General features: G+C 44.5%; 1 protein-coding gene across 1 annotated transcript in view; it reads left to right on the forward strand.

Annotated features, from left to right (window-relative positions):
* Positions 1 to 16,102, forward strand: part of IMPG2 (interphotoreceptor matrix proteoglycan 2) — a 117,526-nt gene that overhangs the window by 51,183 nt on the left and 50,241 nt on the right. The gene's annotated exons all lie outside the window — the stretch shown is intronic.

The raw sequence follows: 16,102 nt of genomic DNA on the forward strand, positions 1-16,102 counted from the left end.
TTTCTAGTTGGCTTTTTCCAAGAGCCTGAAGAAAAGCCCAAAATAAAGCTAATCACATACTTTTGGCTTGTTTTACTTCCCTTCAAAACTGTTGCTTTTTCCATTTTCCTTGGGCCAGACAAAAAACTAAATAACACCACAACCATTCATTTAGCTTTCCTAGCCTCAGGTACCAAAACCGGGTTTTTCCAAGGCACATTAGGGAGAAAGCAAAGTTGTGAAACCTATGGCTTTACTTTCAGCTTTCCTCATTCCCTGAGAATAAGAGTGCTCAGTAGTGGTGAGATAGTGGTCAGATCTCGCTTTGGGTCCATTTTGTCCACCCTCTTTTTAAGGTATGCTTTGCATTGGGCTGCCCATGAAGCTTCAATTGGTGTAAAATCCTGGAACCCATCTGCTAGCTAGGTTTACCAAGTTCCGCTCATGGTGAGCAATTTCCCTGAGATTGTAGCCTCTGACCATCAGTCACTGGTGATCAGCAGGAGGAGGCAAGCCACTAGGCAATGCTTGCCATTGGTCAGGACCTGGCAAGGAGCCTGGGGAAATAGGCATGTATGCCCTCCACACACATGACAATGGCATCACTTCTGGTGTGACCAAGAAGTGATGGTGTTGCAAAAATGATATGTTTGGGGCTGATTTCTAAATATTTGGTCCAGGTGTGATGCTGTCACTTCCAAGTCATACTGGAAATTATATCATAGGCAAATGGGCATGTGCAAAAGGAAGAGAGGTGAGTGCCCTCTGTCCCTCTACCTGCCAACACCCAGTAATTAACAAGAAAGACTTGGAAACCATGATAATAGCTGGGGTGGGTAACAGAGAGTGCATCAGCCATTACTTCTGTACTGTTTCTCTATTATTCTAGATAATAATAATGGCTAGATAATGGCTAGATAATATCCTTCCTACAGATTTCCCTTTAGAAGCAAACAAGAGTCCATTGTTTGAATAAGGAAACTTTACTGCAGAAATAGTTCATTATAGTCCACTGGCCTGAATAGAGGATTCAGGATGGTACAAGAGCATTGTTACCAATGAGGATAAAAGCATAAGGTACAGTAACAGTTCCCAGCTGAATCAGCCTCCCCCCATAGTTCTCAAAACAGCTCTCAGACTTGGGAAGTTGGACATCTCCAAGGCCAATCTTGGGTGGAACGTTGGTAGACCAAACATCCCCTTTCGGTGAGAAGTCTGCATGGGAACATGTGCACCTGTGGAGAAAGCACTTAGACACTAGAAGCATTAGAAAATGGAGTCTGCACAGCTCATATATACATTGAACCTGACATTCTGCCCCCTCTAAAATAAGTCCCCCCCAGGTTTATATGGATAGCGAGTATGAAAAGCTTTGACTAATCTAGGGGCATGAACATGTACAGAATTCACCCACTCATTGAACCCAGAGTCAAAGTCCTTCCATCTGATGAGGTAAAACAACTGATTACGTTTGATTTTAGAGTCCAGAATCTGTTGTACTTCATAGTGAATTTGGTCATCTATCAATGTAGGGATAGGTGGGGCTTTGACGTGCCATCTATCATCTGTTGGAGCCTTCTTCAGCAGGCTGACATGGAAGGTGTCATGGACATGGCGAAGGTTTTTGGGTAAATTCACAGCAACAGTCACTTTGTTAATTACTTTGCGAACAGGGAAAGGTCCGAGAAATTTCAATGCTAGTTTGCGACTGAGCTGAGCCAACTTTAAGTTTTTGGTGGATATATAAACATGATCTCCTGGATGTAATTCCCATTCGGCCGCACGATGGCGATCTGCGTATTTCTTGTAGTCCTGTTTGGCTTTTTCAAGATGTTGCTTAATGAGAGCCCATTGCTGGGTCGCCCCCTTCCACCATGAAGACACATCTGGCGAGGTTGGTGCGGAGGAAGGGGGGGCGTCCAATGGAAAAGGGTTGAAATGGACTCCGTACACAATTTTAAACGGGGCTTCCCCGGTGGAGACATGTACGCTGTTGTTGTATGAAAACTCTGCCAAAGGGAGAAGGTCTACCCAGTTGTCTTGTTGGAAATTGATGTAACAACGAAGGAATTGCTCTAAGATTTGATTAGTCTTTTCCGACTGCCCGTCGGTTTGTGGGTGGTGGCTTGAACTGATTCCCTGCTCAATGTTCAACATCTGCAAAAGCTCCCGCCAGAAGTTGGCAACGAACTGTCCGCCGCGATCCGAAATCACCTTGGACGGAAAAGAATGTAATTTCACAATGTGTTTTAGAAATAGTTCTGCCAGTTTTCGAGCGGTGAGTATGGTGGTACATGGGATGAAATGAGCTTGTTTAGAAAAGAGATCCACTACCACTAAAATGCAGTTGTGACCCTTGGAGACTGGTAAATCAGTGATAAAGTCCATTGAGATTGTCTCCCAGGGTCTGCTTGGTGTTTCTAAGGGTTGCAGTAGACCTGGAGGTTTTCCTTTACGGGTTTTGGCACTGAGGCAAATGGGGCAGGAAGCAACATATTGGGAAATGTCTTTGCGCATGCCCGGCCACCAGAATTGCCGTTGTATTAAATGTAGCGTCTTCACATAACCGTAGTGCCCTGTGGTGGGGGCATCATGGCACCGCTGTAAAACCTCCTTCCGCATACTGTCGGGCACATAAAAGCGGTTTCCTGCTAGCCAATCCCCTTGTTGGGATTGATTCAGTTTAGCTTTGGGTGCTCTATCCCCCTCCCTTTCCACTTCAGTCTTAAGTTTCGATTTCCATTCCTGGGAACCGGTAGGGAGGGGTGGCGTCATGCGGCTGCGTGTAGTTACAACGCCTCCCAATTGCGTAGGTGAGAAGACTGTATCTATAGTCTCCTCCCTTTTGCTTTTATGTTGGGGCATGCGCGAAAGGGCATCTGCAAGAAAATTGGTTTTCCCCGGTAGGAAGTTCAAGGTGAACTTGAATTTGGAGAAAAATTCGGCCCACCGTAATTGTTTGGCATTTAGACGGCGGGGGCTTCGGAGGGCTTCCAAGTTTTTATGGTCTGTCCAAACTTCGAATGGGTGGCGCGCCCCCTCCAGCCAATGCTGCCAATTAGTAAGGGCAGCCTTCACTGCAAAAGCTTCCTTCTCCCACACATTCCAATTCCTTTCCGCCTCGGAAAACTTTCTGGACAGAAACGCACAAGGCCGAAGCTTCCCGTCCTCCCCCTTCTGCAATAGTACTCCCCCAATTGCTGTATCGCTGGCGTCGACCTGTACTATGAAGGGGTAGTTTTCGTCGGGGTGGCGGAGCACTGGTTCTGTAAGGAATTGCATTTTCAAGCGTTCAAAGGCCAACTGGCAATCAGGCGTCCACTGTAATTTAGAGTTGGACTTTTTTGCTAGATTCCCCTTGTCTTTAGTTTTCAACAGTTCAGTCAGGGGAAGCGCGATTTGCGCGAAGTTTGCAATAAATTCTCGGTAAAAGTTGGCAAACCCCAAGAAAGATTGCAGTTCTTTACGGGTAGTGGGAGTTTGCCATTCCTGGATCGCCTGTATCTTGGCCGGATCCATTCTTAAGCCATTTTGGGATATACAGTAACCAAGGTAAGTCAGTTCAGTTTTGTGGAATTCGCATTTTGACAATTTAATAGGCAGTTTGTTATTCATTAAGGTGGCCAGAACCTTTTTGACCAATTTTATATGCTCTTCTTCTGATTCTGAATAAATTAACACATCATCTAGGTACACCACCACTCCTTTATAGAGAAATTCATGTAGCACTTCATTTATCATGGACATAAACACAGAGGGTGCTCCTGTCAAGCCAAACGGCATAACTAAGTATTCATACTGCCCGAGGGATGTGTTAAAAGCTGTTTTCCACTCGTCCCCAGCCTTAATACGAACATGGAAGTAAGCTTCTTTCAAATCTAGTTTTGTAAAGATCTTACCTTGGGCCACGACGTTGAGAAGATCCCGGACGAGTGGGATAGGGTAGGCGTTGTTGGTTGAAACAGCATTAAGTCCTCTGAAGTCTGTGCATAGCCTAAGTCCTCCGTCTTTCTTTTTTACGAAGAGGACTGGCGCTGCATGGGGACTGTTGGCTGGACGGATAAATCCTCTTTGAAGATTAGTGTCAATGAACTTTCTGAGTTCTTCTCTTTCCTGGAGACTCATAGGGTAAAGCCGGCCTTTGGGCAGCGAGGCTCCGGGTAAGATTTCCACCGCACAATCAGTTCGTCTGTGCGGGGGTAGAGTATCGGCTTCTTCTTCGGAGAAGGCCGGTAAATAAGTCCAATAGGGTTTAGGAATCCTGTTTATTTCCTCCTGGGTAAGGAGGGCCGTCTCGGTGTGGGTTGGATTGGCGCCCCAATTTTGATCCCACCGATGGTCTTTGCAGTTGGAATGGCTGAAGGTGACGCTTCCTTCGGCCCAATTTATGTAGGGATTGTGATCGCATAGCCATCTACTTCCCAGGATTAACGGGTACTTGGCAGTGGTGCTGATGACAAAAGATCTTTTCTCCCAGTGTTGGCCCATGCCCGTCACCACTGGTATTGTTTCAGTCGTGACGGGGTTCATATTGGTGCCATCCATTTGTTCGAAGATGACTGGGGTTTTTAATTCCCGCACTGGTAATATCAGTCCGTTAACCAGAGCGGGGGCAATAATGTCTCTCGAGCAGCCTGAGTCAATGAGGGCTTGTACACGGATGTGCATTTTCCTCTCAGGGTTTAACAAAGTCACTGGCATAAGCAGTATGGACCCTTGCAGTTGGTCCCTGGTTGGGGTGGACCGAGGGTGGATCTGCCGTTTGGGTCCCTTTACGACAGATCCATTTCGTTTCCCGACTGGGGGCTCTCTGGATTCTCCTCCCCGGTTGAGGCAGTGGGGTCGTACTCCATGAGTTCCTCTACTTCCAACCCCCTGTCCGGGACGTTCCGTTGCGAAGTACCGCGGCCCCTGCCCGATCTGGGAGCGGGTGTTGGGCGTTGAATTGGGGGAAACGGAGCAGGGGTTGGACGCCGTAATTGGAGCATAGGTCTCTGCACAGGCCAGTACGGGCATTGCGCTGCGAAGTGACCGCCTTGGCCGCATTGCAAGCATAAGCCTTGTTGCCATCTAGCATCTCTCGCTCCTCTGGTAGCATATCCAGGGCCACGTCCTCCCCTTTGCAGAGTTAGAGGTCGTCTTTGCGCCGATTGTTGCGGCTGCTGTTCAACTAAGCGGACTTCTAAGATACGATTTTCCACTTCGCAAATTAATTGAACCCATCCCAACAGTGTGGGAGGGTTGTCTTGCATGAGCGCTCTGTCCAAAAGTTTCGGGTTGAGCCCTTGTTTGAACAATATTATTTTAGTGGATTCCTCACATCTGGGGCATTTGGCGGCTAATTGTCGGAATTTTGTAACATAGTCTCTAGCCGACATGCCGCCCTGCTTAATAGTTTGCAGTTCAGTTCGGGCTCTAGTTTCTTCTAATGGGTCTTCGTATTGCGCCCTTATAGCATCTACCAACCCTTGTAAGGTATTTAGTTCTGGGGCCCCAACATTATACAGTCCTACATACCAGTCTGCCGCTTTGCCTTGAAGCCGGGATCCGAGATGTTCGATTTGGCTGGCCTCGCTTCCGAACAGATGACCCCAACGATTGAAGAACTGCACCACTTGTACCAAGAAAAATCCCAATTTGGAGGGATCTCCGTCAAAAGTGGCTTCCAGTTTCACCCAGCCCATCGGGAGATCTTGCCTTGGGGTGGAGGTGGGGTAAGCGTCCAGCGGGAGGTAGAGTTGTCCCTCTGGCAGGATGGGAGGCGGCTGGCGAGGTGGAGGTAGTTGGGGCCAGGGTTGTGGCTGCGGTGGCGGTTGCCCGGCCCCCCCCCGGCTGCGGCTGTAGATGTGGGATCATCTGAATTGGTGGCGGTCTCGCCGGTTGACTTGGCGGTGGCCGTATCGGTTGGGTTGGCGGTGGCCGCACGGGTTGGGTTGGCGGTGGCCGCACGGGTTGGGACGGGGGAGGCCAGTGGGGAGCGGGTCGATGCGGTTGAAGGGGTGGAGGCCTTACCGGTTGATCTGGAGTTGGCCTTATAGGTTGCAGCGGTAGTGTTTGTTGCGGTCGAAGTGGAACGAGTTGCTGCGGAGAGGGCCTGGTAGGTGCCGGGCCGCGCGGGCCCGGTGTTGTTAATCTCGGACCTGGAAGTAGTCCTTTGGGTATGGGTTGCAGGGGTTGCTTCCCCCCCGGGGGATGTTGTACTGGGGTTGTCGTTGGCGTTGATTTCGGTATTTCCCCTTTTGGAGGAGCTGGCTGTTCTTCTTGCTGATCCGGTTGGAGGGTTACTGGAGTAGTTGTTCCCTTAGGGCGGTTTGGTTCATCTCCGTCCTCTCTCGGAACCTCCGTTGGCTTGTCTCCAGGGCCGGGATCTTGAGGGACTTCGATCGGAGTATCTCCAGGGCAGGAGTCTTCTTCTTCCTCCGATTCGGATGTAGATCCCTCTGGATCATCTGGGCACGGCTTATCGGAGCAGGAGTCCCCGTCCCCTCCTGTCCCTTGTTCGTCCGGGGCGGCTGGTCGAGATGGGGCAGGCTCTCGAGGGTTGGAGATGACACTTTGGAGGGTAGCTATTTGTAGAGCCATTTCCTCGGGTGATGGCCTCTCCCCTTTTCCTGCTACCATGGCTGAGAGTAGGTGTATGGCATGAGCTAGGCTTTCTTCCATATCAGCCAGCCTAGCTTCTAGCAATTGAACTCTACTTGGACCCGGTTGGTCCATCGGTCTCTCACTCAGGGTCGTAGAGTCTCCTGCGGTGGTGACCACCGGTGTACTCGGCCTCCAGGGTGGAGGGTCTCCTTGATCATCTTGCGATCTTGCTGCTAAGATCCCCTTGGCCAATCCCGTAACTGCGGAAATGCCGGAATCTACAGCCAAGGTACGACTTTGCATTTGTACCCAACGTTGTTGTTCGGAGGTCTCTGGTTGTTCTGTCCACGGGGCGACTTCCGAATAGTCCCAGCTTAGGACGCCGCGATGGGATGTTTCCCATTCCATCTGTTCGGTCATCCTGTTCCAAAATAGCCATGGTTGGCTGCTGTCCTGCTCGGGGACAGTCTCTAGACTTCGGCGCCCATCCAACGTTAACGGATGAAACATCCCACTGGCCCTGCGTTCTCTCGTTTCTCGAGGTCTGGATCCCCACTCCGAGGGTGTAGGCGCCGAGAACAAAGGGAGGGTGATGGCCGTTGGCTTTTCACTTTCGCTGTCGAGATCGATGAGAAGAGGGGTGGTAGTCAAATCTCCGGTCCCTTCCAGTGTAGGGCCTTGAGGTTGCAACTGTTGTCCGTCGGGAGAAGCATACGGATCAAACAAAGGATCCCTGTCCGGGACTGCTTTGGATTCCGATGAGCCCGACTCTGACATGATTGGTAACAAAATGTCAGACTGTGGCTAGATAATGTCCTTCCTACAGATTTCCCTTTAGAAGCAAACAAGAGTCCATTGTTTGAATAAGGAAACTTTACTGCAGAAATAGTTCATTATAGTCCACTGGCCTGAATAGAGGATTCAGGATGGTACAAGAGCATTGTTACCAATGAGGATAAAAGCATAAGGTACAAAGTAACAGTTCCCAGCTGAATCAGCCTCCCCCCATAGTTCTCAAAACAACAGCTCTCAGACTTGGGAAGTTGGACATCTCCAAGGCCAATCTTGGGTGGAACGTTGGTAGACCAAACATCCCCTTTCGGTGAGAAGTCTGCATGGGAACATGTGCACCTGTGGAGAAAGCACTTAGACACTAGAAGCATTAGAAAATGGAGTCTGCACAGCTCATATATACATTGAACCTGACAATGGGAACAATTCAAAGGCCTGCTTTCAGAGCAATCAAAGGCCAGCTGTGACTTGATACACATTTTACTGATACAATTGGTTATAGCCTCGAGAATTTAGACACCACAATTTTGGCAAGTCAGTATCAGAATTTTTAACATCATACGTAGTGCTATTATTTGGATGTTTCAATTATTTTTGGCTTGAGGATGTGGATAAACTGCTCAAAGCAGCTATGAAGTATGTCCTATCCTATCAAAGCTCATGCCTTGCCCATCATGACATCTAGTGAAAAGGGATTTTCAGGATAGGCCCAGAGAGTAGTAAATAATTAATGGAGGAGATGGCCCCCACTGTTTTAAAGGAGGCAGTGGTGAAACCTCTCCTAAAGAAATTCTCTCTAGACTCAAATGACTGGAATAAAAATTGGTTGCTGGCAAATATCTCTTCTATGGGGAAGGTGTTTGAGAATGAGGCAGCTGTATACCTTCAGACTTTTTTGGATGAGGCTCATTATCCTGACCCATTTCATTTCAGCTTCAGTTACGATTTTGGAACTAAAACTGTTATAGTTTTATCAGGAATATATCAGGAATGAGACTGGGAGAATGCAGCATTCCTGAACCTCTTAGTAGCTTTCAACACCATTGACAAACGGTCCTGTTGGCTGAGTGGGGTATCAGGAACACCGCACACTGCTAGTTCCAGTGCTAATTCACCAACTTATACCTGAAGGTGATGCTGGAGACACCTACTCAGACACTGGCACTAAAGCTATCGGCCCCTTCAGCATTCTATCTTGGCCTTCATTCTATTTAAAGTCAAGATAAAACTGCTGGGGTACTGTTTACTGACAATACTGCAAGTCAAAGATGAAAGTGTCATCTCCTCTGAATGGAAACATACTCTTATTTGATGGAGCAAGTTGGTAGTTTGGGGGTATTAGATCCATGCTTACAGATGGAGGCTCAGTTCACCTCTGTGGCAAGTACTATCTTTGCCCAATTTCATTTGATGTGCCAGCAGCAGCTATTCCTTGGCAACCATAATCTAGCCACAGGTATCCATGTTCTGAACCTATCCAGATTTGGCTATTGATATGAGGTCTTCACTGTTCAAAAGTTTAAATTGGTACAAAACAGCACAGCAACATTGTCAACTGTCACACATTATCAAGATAATGTTTTGCCAGTTTTTAAAGATCGCACCACATATACGGTTCCCGGGAATTACGTCAACAAACAATATAAACAATGTATTGTCGAAGGCTTTCACGGCCGGAGAACGATGGTTGTTGGGGGGTTTCCGGGCTGTATTGCCGTGGTCTTGGCATTGTAGTTCCTGACGTTTCGCCAGCAGCTGTGGCTGGCATCTGGTGCTACACCTCTGAAGATGCCAGCCACAGCTGCTGGCGAAACGTCAGGAACTACAATGCCAAGACCACGGCAATACAGCCCGGAAAACCCCCAACAACCATCAATATAAACAATCTCAATGATATGTATGTACAGAGAAACTCTCACAACTACAATTGCACATGCACTGTACATGTGGTGCAGGATAAGATTGATTTGAGATCATAGGTTGATGTGTTGGAGTTTAATTTACTTGTTTAGCATGCTTACCCCATACCTTTTTGGGTAACTGCTGCTTTGGTGCAGTTACGTACTTAAAATCTCATTGGTGCAGTTACGTACTTAAAATCTCATTTTTGGGGGGGTGGGGTTACCACAACGACCGTTTGGAGTGCACAGAATTGTATCCACATGAGAGTTCCTAGCTTGATTTGCTTGGTGAGTTTTCAAATCAAAGAGAACAGCTGCTTTATATATTGGGGGAATTGTTGACAGAAATTAACACTGCTTTACAAGCAATCTTTATTTATAGAGAGTTTATTGCTCTGGTGGACTACTTATCGGCCCCTGAGGAAGTGGATATCTATGAAACAAGCTGATTAATATTGCCGGCCACTTGTAGGGCCGGGGGGCCCTTGGGGTCCCCTTCCATCTTTTTTACTCCACCTGAAAGATATAAGAAGAAGAGAGATTAACATATACAAGAAACAACATTCGGGACTATGCAATTATACTCAACTGCTCTTTGCTCCCTGCGCATGAGAAGGGGAGGGGGAGGCCTTGCCCAGCAGTGTGTTTTCACCTTCTGTTTGGATAAAAGTTTCCAGGATTTTTCAGCTTCTCCAGTGTTTTGGACAGGACTCAGTAGATTAAGTATATTGTTATTATTTTAAAAACTTTGAGCCTTTCACACTGAGAGATAATTTAAGGTCACATGGTCTAAGTGTATAAAATTGTACATGTGTAAAAGATCTTGAATTGTTTTTTAACTGTACTTATATAACTTGTTGATAAAGTGAGAATTTTGTAGTGAAGTAATTGTAGTTGTGAGAGTTTCTCTGTACGTACATATCATTGAGATTGTTTATACTGTTTGTTTAAGTGGATGTAATTCCCAGAAACCGTGGCCATTTCCACACTACTCACCTTCATCCAGAACGGGGCGCAACATTGCGAAAAAACCACAGAAGATAGCGTCTTCTCGTGCGAGTTTTGTTCATTGTTGTGTAAAACTCGCATGAGAAGACTCTATCTTCCGCATTTTTTTCGTGACGTTGCCCCCGTTCCGGATTAAGGTGAGTAGTGTGGAAACGGCCCATATATGTGGTGCAATTGACTTGATTCTTTGGGAACACCTCTCTATTAGGTATTAGTTTTTAAATATCAGCTTTGGATATCTGCTTCCAAACACAACTGAAGTGCTGGGTATTGAATGCCTAAATAATTTGAGACAAGGGTGTTTTAAGGACCGCTGAAACCTGCTCACCAGGTCTGTAGGGTGATGTGGATATTTACCAGGGAGAGAGCCTTTTTCATCTCATGGATCTCATCAGTTGTATCTCACTCCATCTGTAGAATATTGTACGTTTTCTTTGGGAACTTTGTTTCATATTTTATTTTTTAATACTTAAGAACAGTTTCTATTTGTATAGGAATGCAAAGCTAAGTTACAGAGAGTTATGAAGTTAATATAACTGTTATATGGCATACCATCATCTATCCAGGAAAAGAGATCTGCTTATAATTATACTATTTATTATACTATACTATTTTATATATATTTCCTCTCAAGAAACATTGCAAAGTATAAGGCTGTGCAGGTTTTTAAATTCTGTCAGAAATGTGTGTATGTGTGGCTGAGGGGGGTCCAAAAGTGTTTGGGGTCTTGGTCTTTGGAGAAGAGGTTATTATTGGCTCTGATTTATTTAGATCATCCCGAAGACTTTATTCTTCTGAAGAACAAGATGAAGGGTTTAAGACTGCATTGATGTCACAGCCCTCAAGCTCTCTTCACTGTAGTACTTCTTTTTCAATAGTGAGGATTTAAGCCTATCTGAGCATTGCACTTCCTGTAGCCCTAATTCCAGATTTTGTGGGAGGCAAGAATGGGAAGTTAGCAGTGGTTGCTAACTGGTAAAAGGCATTTTGTACATGCTCAGATAATTCTTTCACACAGGCAAATTGTGGCAAGGTGACTTGCAATTAATGATTAAAAACAGATATCAGACTGAGGAAAACAGGGATATTTCTGCCATAGACTCCTTCCTACAGCCTTACCTACTTCTGATGCCAATTCCACTGCAAATGGAGGAAGCAACCCCAAAATAGAACATCCATGTTCTTACTTGTAATTGCAGATATATCTAAATATACAGAGTCTCAGGCTAGCACGCTCTATATTTTCCCCTCATAATCATGCACATTTCTGGAAATCATAATGTATTGTTTCATCCAATCTAGCAAATTATAATGTCCAGGTCCCTAGCATACTGAAAGTACAAACCTTGTTCCGCCCATCTGGTTTGAAAGAGAACGATAGTTTTCTGGCTTGAAGCGAACAGCAAGCTGTAGTGTGCCAACAACCAGGAAGTACAGGAAGGCATGAGTCAGGAAAGTGCACGTGAGCATGATTTAGTGGTATAACCATGGTATAACCATGGTTTAGTGTTATCTGTGACAGCATAGCTCCACTACAGGTACAAGCTTCAGTCAATTTAAATTGATGTTTAATTTTAAAATTTGAAGATTAATCAATTGACAGTGCAATCCTAAACAGAGCTGGAATTAGAAGGGTGAAACTATGCTTAGGACAGTCTGTAAGTCTCTAGTAAATTGACTATCAGTAGGGGTAGTTTTATTCTATACAGGCAAATTTTAAAATAACATATAGTGGCATCCTAAGCAAAGTTACACCCTGACCTGGATAGCCCAGGTGAGCCTGATCTCGTCAGAACTTAAAAGCTAAGCAGAGTCAGTCTCCATTGAAGACCTCCATTGAAGACCAAGGTTGCAGAGGCAGGCAATGGCAAACCACCTCTGTTAGTCTCTTGCCATGAAAACCCCATCAGGAGTAACTGTAAGCTATGACTTGATGGTACTCTACACCAGCAAGCAAAGTTACACCAACCAAAGCCAATTGAATTAGGAAGGTGTAACTCTGCTTAGTATGGCACTGGTTTTGGTGTGTTACTGTATAAATTTACAGGAAAGGAAATACTACCTTCTAGCAATGACTGATCCCAGTATTGAAGTTCAGGTACTATGCAAATTAAGCCTAAATTTTCCTTAGAAGCTTAAATGACAAGACTGAGGCTGCCGTACTCTGGTCACATCGTGAGAAGACAAGACTCTCTGGAAAAGACAATAATGCTAGGAAAAGTAGAAGGCAGTAGGAAAAGAAGAAGACCCAAAATGAGATAGCTTGACTCAAAACTACTTCAGTTTGCAAGATGTGAGAGGGCAGTTAATGATGTGACATTTTGGAGGTCTTTCATTCATAGGGTCACCATAAGTCAAAAGTGACTTGATGACTCATAACACAATGTGTTATGTGTAATGACACATAATAGATTAAATGTGAGGTGGTATGTGTGATGACACATAATAGATTAAAAAAACGTTAAAAGAATTTAGGGGAAATGAGGGCTATCATTAAAAATAGTTGTACTTCTATAGAAAGTATTACACAAAGCTGTACTATTGCAGCTGTGACTAATCCTGTCCCAACACCTGTTCCAACAACAAGAAGTTCCAGGAATAGCTCATTTGATTTTCCTGCTTGTTACATAACTCTAGGATGAAAGCTTGTTCTAAGCCAGCTGACATTTTCTTGATGACTTGGTTACTTGGAAATTGTACAAAAATTGAGGCTTTAAATGAGTGTTGATGTTGTTGGGCTTTTATCTTGCTTTGTCTCGTTATATAAAACAAACAAAAATTCAATGTGAAAGGACATCCAAAACATTTTTTAAATAAAAATTTAGCGAGTAAAATTGGCAAACTAGTCAGAATGGTGGAAACCATCTGAAACTGCCATCGTATGCTAAATGTGTCTCAGTTACAGTGAGAATTAGAAGCGTACTTAAAAACAAAAACTGGGATTCTCAGTTCAGCAAAAGTAAACCAATTCTTGAAAAGAAGGGGGAGCCACCTCTTCTTCCTAGTGCCCTCACAGCTTCTGCCACATCCCCTCTTCCCCCTCCTGACCACTACCAGTTTTTATGCACTGTTTTCAGTTTGTATAGCTATCCAAATTGCTGCTCAAGATCCAACAATTTGGTTGTTACACGTTTTTGATTTGTGCAGGTTCTTTACTCCCCAAAATATGTTTTTAATGTAAACTTTTCCTGCAAATCTGGGTTTCTTTGGGTTTGCAGAGCCCTGAAGAACAACTCACCACTTTGCATGCAATTGGCTATCCACAGGGGGTCCTGTCTTTCTCTACTAGATATATATTTATGGACACTGGAAGAAATGTTTAACATTTGATTCTATGGATTTGCAAGCTTGTGCTGCAGAAGCTTCAGCAAAGGTGGTAGCCTAGCTAAAATGAAAGTGCTCTAGTGAGTGCCAGAGGAGTTAGCCGTGTTAGTCTGTAGTAGTAAAATAGTAAAGAATCCAGTAGCATCTTTAAGACTAACCAACTTTATTGTATCATAAGCTTTCGAGAGCCACAGCTCTCTTCATCATGCATCTCATGAAGAGAGCTGTGCTTCTCGAACGCTTATGCTACAATAAAGTTGGTTAGTCTTAAGGGTGCTACTGGATTGTTTACTAGTGAGTGTCAGCACCTTTCTCCATTTTAAAATTTTTAAAAATCTGGTGCTGGACTGTGTATGTTTTCCTGTAATTGTTGCACTAAAAAGAATAAAAATCCCATATGAGGGGAAAGAGCCAATCACAAGTGTAGCATTTGCATCCAATCCAGTGCTCTACAATGCTGGCAGACAGATCCAGAGCATTGTTGGGAAGTTTTTAAAAAATGCATGTGAGATTGGGGAGTATTGGATGCTAGAAGTCAATGAGTATTGTCTTCACAATTGTAAATACTTCATTGTCAGAAGTATGTTAGAAGGTGTGTTAGAAATGTAGAAATGGATAATACTGATTCAGTGTGGCAAGAAGCTTTGACCTATTTGGAACAGTGTGAAATGTGATAGTTCAGGTTTGTGTTATTCTGCTGATATGATATTTTTAAAAGCTAAGTATTTCATTGTCAGAGTGCCAGTTTAAAAGATCAAACCAGAACTCTCTCAAGAGGAAGGAATATCACAAGACTTTGGGAAACCTTATTGGGCATGTGTGGATTGCTATGTTTAAGGAGGAGAGCTGTGCCTGTGGAAGAGAAGGGAAAGAGGTAGTGGTAGAGTAGAAGTGAAGCAGTGGATACCAGAACAGGTGGAGATAGAGGCAGGACAGGTGGCCTGTTCCAATAACTGATGCCTGAGATGTCTGCCTTAGTAGAGCCAGACCTGGTTAAATGTCTGAAACCTGTGTCATACTGGTACCATGTGTGAGTGTTACGTGCTGTCAAGTCTTCTCTGATCTATGGCGACCCCATGAATGAAAGACCCCCCCAAACATCCTATCATTAACAGACTTACTCGGATCTTGCAAACTGGAGGACATGGCTTCTTTTCTTGAGACAAGCCATCTCATTTGGGGTCTTCTTCTTTTCCTACTGCCTTCCACTTATACTAGCATTATTGTCTTTCTCAGGGAATCTTGTCTTCTCATGATGTGACCAAAGTACGATAGCCTCAGTTTTGTCATTTTAGCTTCTAGGGAAAATTCAGACTTGATTTGATCTAGAACCCATTTATTTGTCTTTTTGGTCATCCATGGCTACCTTGACAATTGTGTTTGTCATCATAACATGTATGTGGGGCAGGGAACATTGCAGAGCATCTTTGGGCACACAGATGCCCCAGTCCTACCTCTCCAGTTGGATCACTTGATGCCTCTGGCCATTGCTGGGCTTCTGACAGTTGGTACTGCCAACTGATCTCATCCTCTGGTGCTTCCTTTCCCCTCAGCATGCCTTGATCCGATGGCAGCCAGTTCTGCTAGATGGCTCCAGGCAGCTGACCTGCTTGTCTGCCTGCTGAGTAGAATGACTTTCTATCATGGGCAAGGAGAAGGGGGAGGGAAGAGTCTTACCAAGCAATGAGGCTTTTCCTATAGCATTCCAAATGAGCTGTGGTTTGGGTATTCCAAATTCCACTGATAGAATCTTTAGTATTTGGCATATTTCATTAATTGACAATCCCCATTCCCCATGAGTGCTGAATAACAAAGCTTTTACTGTAATTTGTACTAGTTTACTGTAAACCAGCTTGTGTTATTGGAAGGGTAAGATAGATATTTTAAAATAAATAAGTAGGGGTGGTTAAGAAATGATAAAAAGTGCCTTTTCCCATTCTTTCAATATATTCTTATAAATGAAATAGAATGTTCTTGTCTCTTGATTGTGATATTGAACCAGAGGAAGATTGCTTTTCTAGACTAATTAAAGAGAAATAAAATGGTATAATCTGGCACATTTGGGGAGACTGATGAATATTTTGTAAGCAAACATTCAAAGCATTTAATCTCTGGGCCATTTGAAGTAAAATTCAAAGATTCCAATTCAACACAGACTAAAATGGAAGATAGCTGTACATTTTCCTTGCTGTTGTAATTTATATATTAAAGTCTTTTTTAAAAAAACCCTCCTTTAACACTCCCAGAGACTTACTACCATTTCTATCATGATCCCCATCTCTTTTCCTGTCTAGTTTTTGCACTAGCAAGCATTTAAAACAAACTACTTGAGTCAATGTGGTATAGTGGTTAGTGGTTAAAGTTTTGGATTAGGACCCAAGAGGTTTACGTTCATACTCCCAGCATGCAGAGAAGTTCACTGGGTGGACCAATCTAGTCCTAGAGGTTGGTAACCCTATGTTCAGAGCCACGTCTAAACTTGGCAAGAATCTTGGGCACGTATGAGCCCTGCC

This window comes from Eublepharis macularius, chromosome 3, assembly GCF_028583425.1.
Source record: "Eublepharis macularius isolate TG4126 chromosome 3, MPM_Emac_v1.0, whole genome shotgun sequence".
Taxonomy (NCBI): Eukaryota; Metazoa; Chordata; class Lepidosauria; order Squamata; family Eublepharidae; genus Eublepharis; species Eublepharis macularius.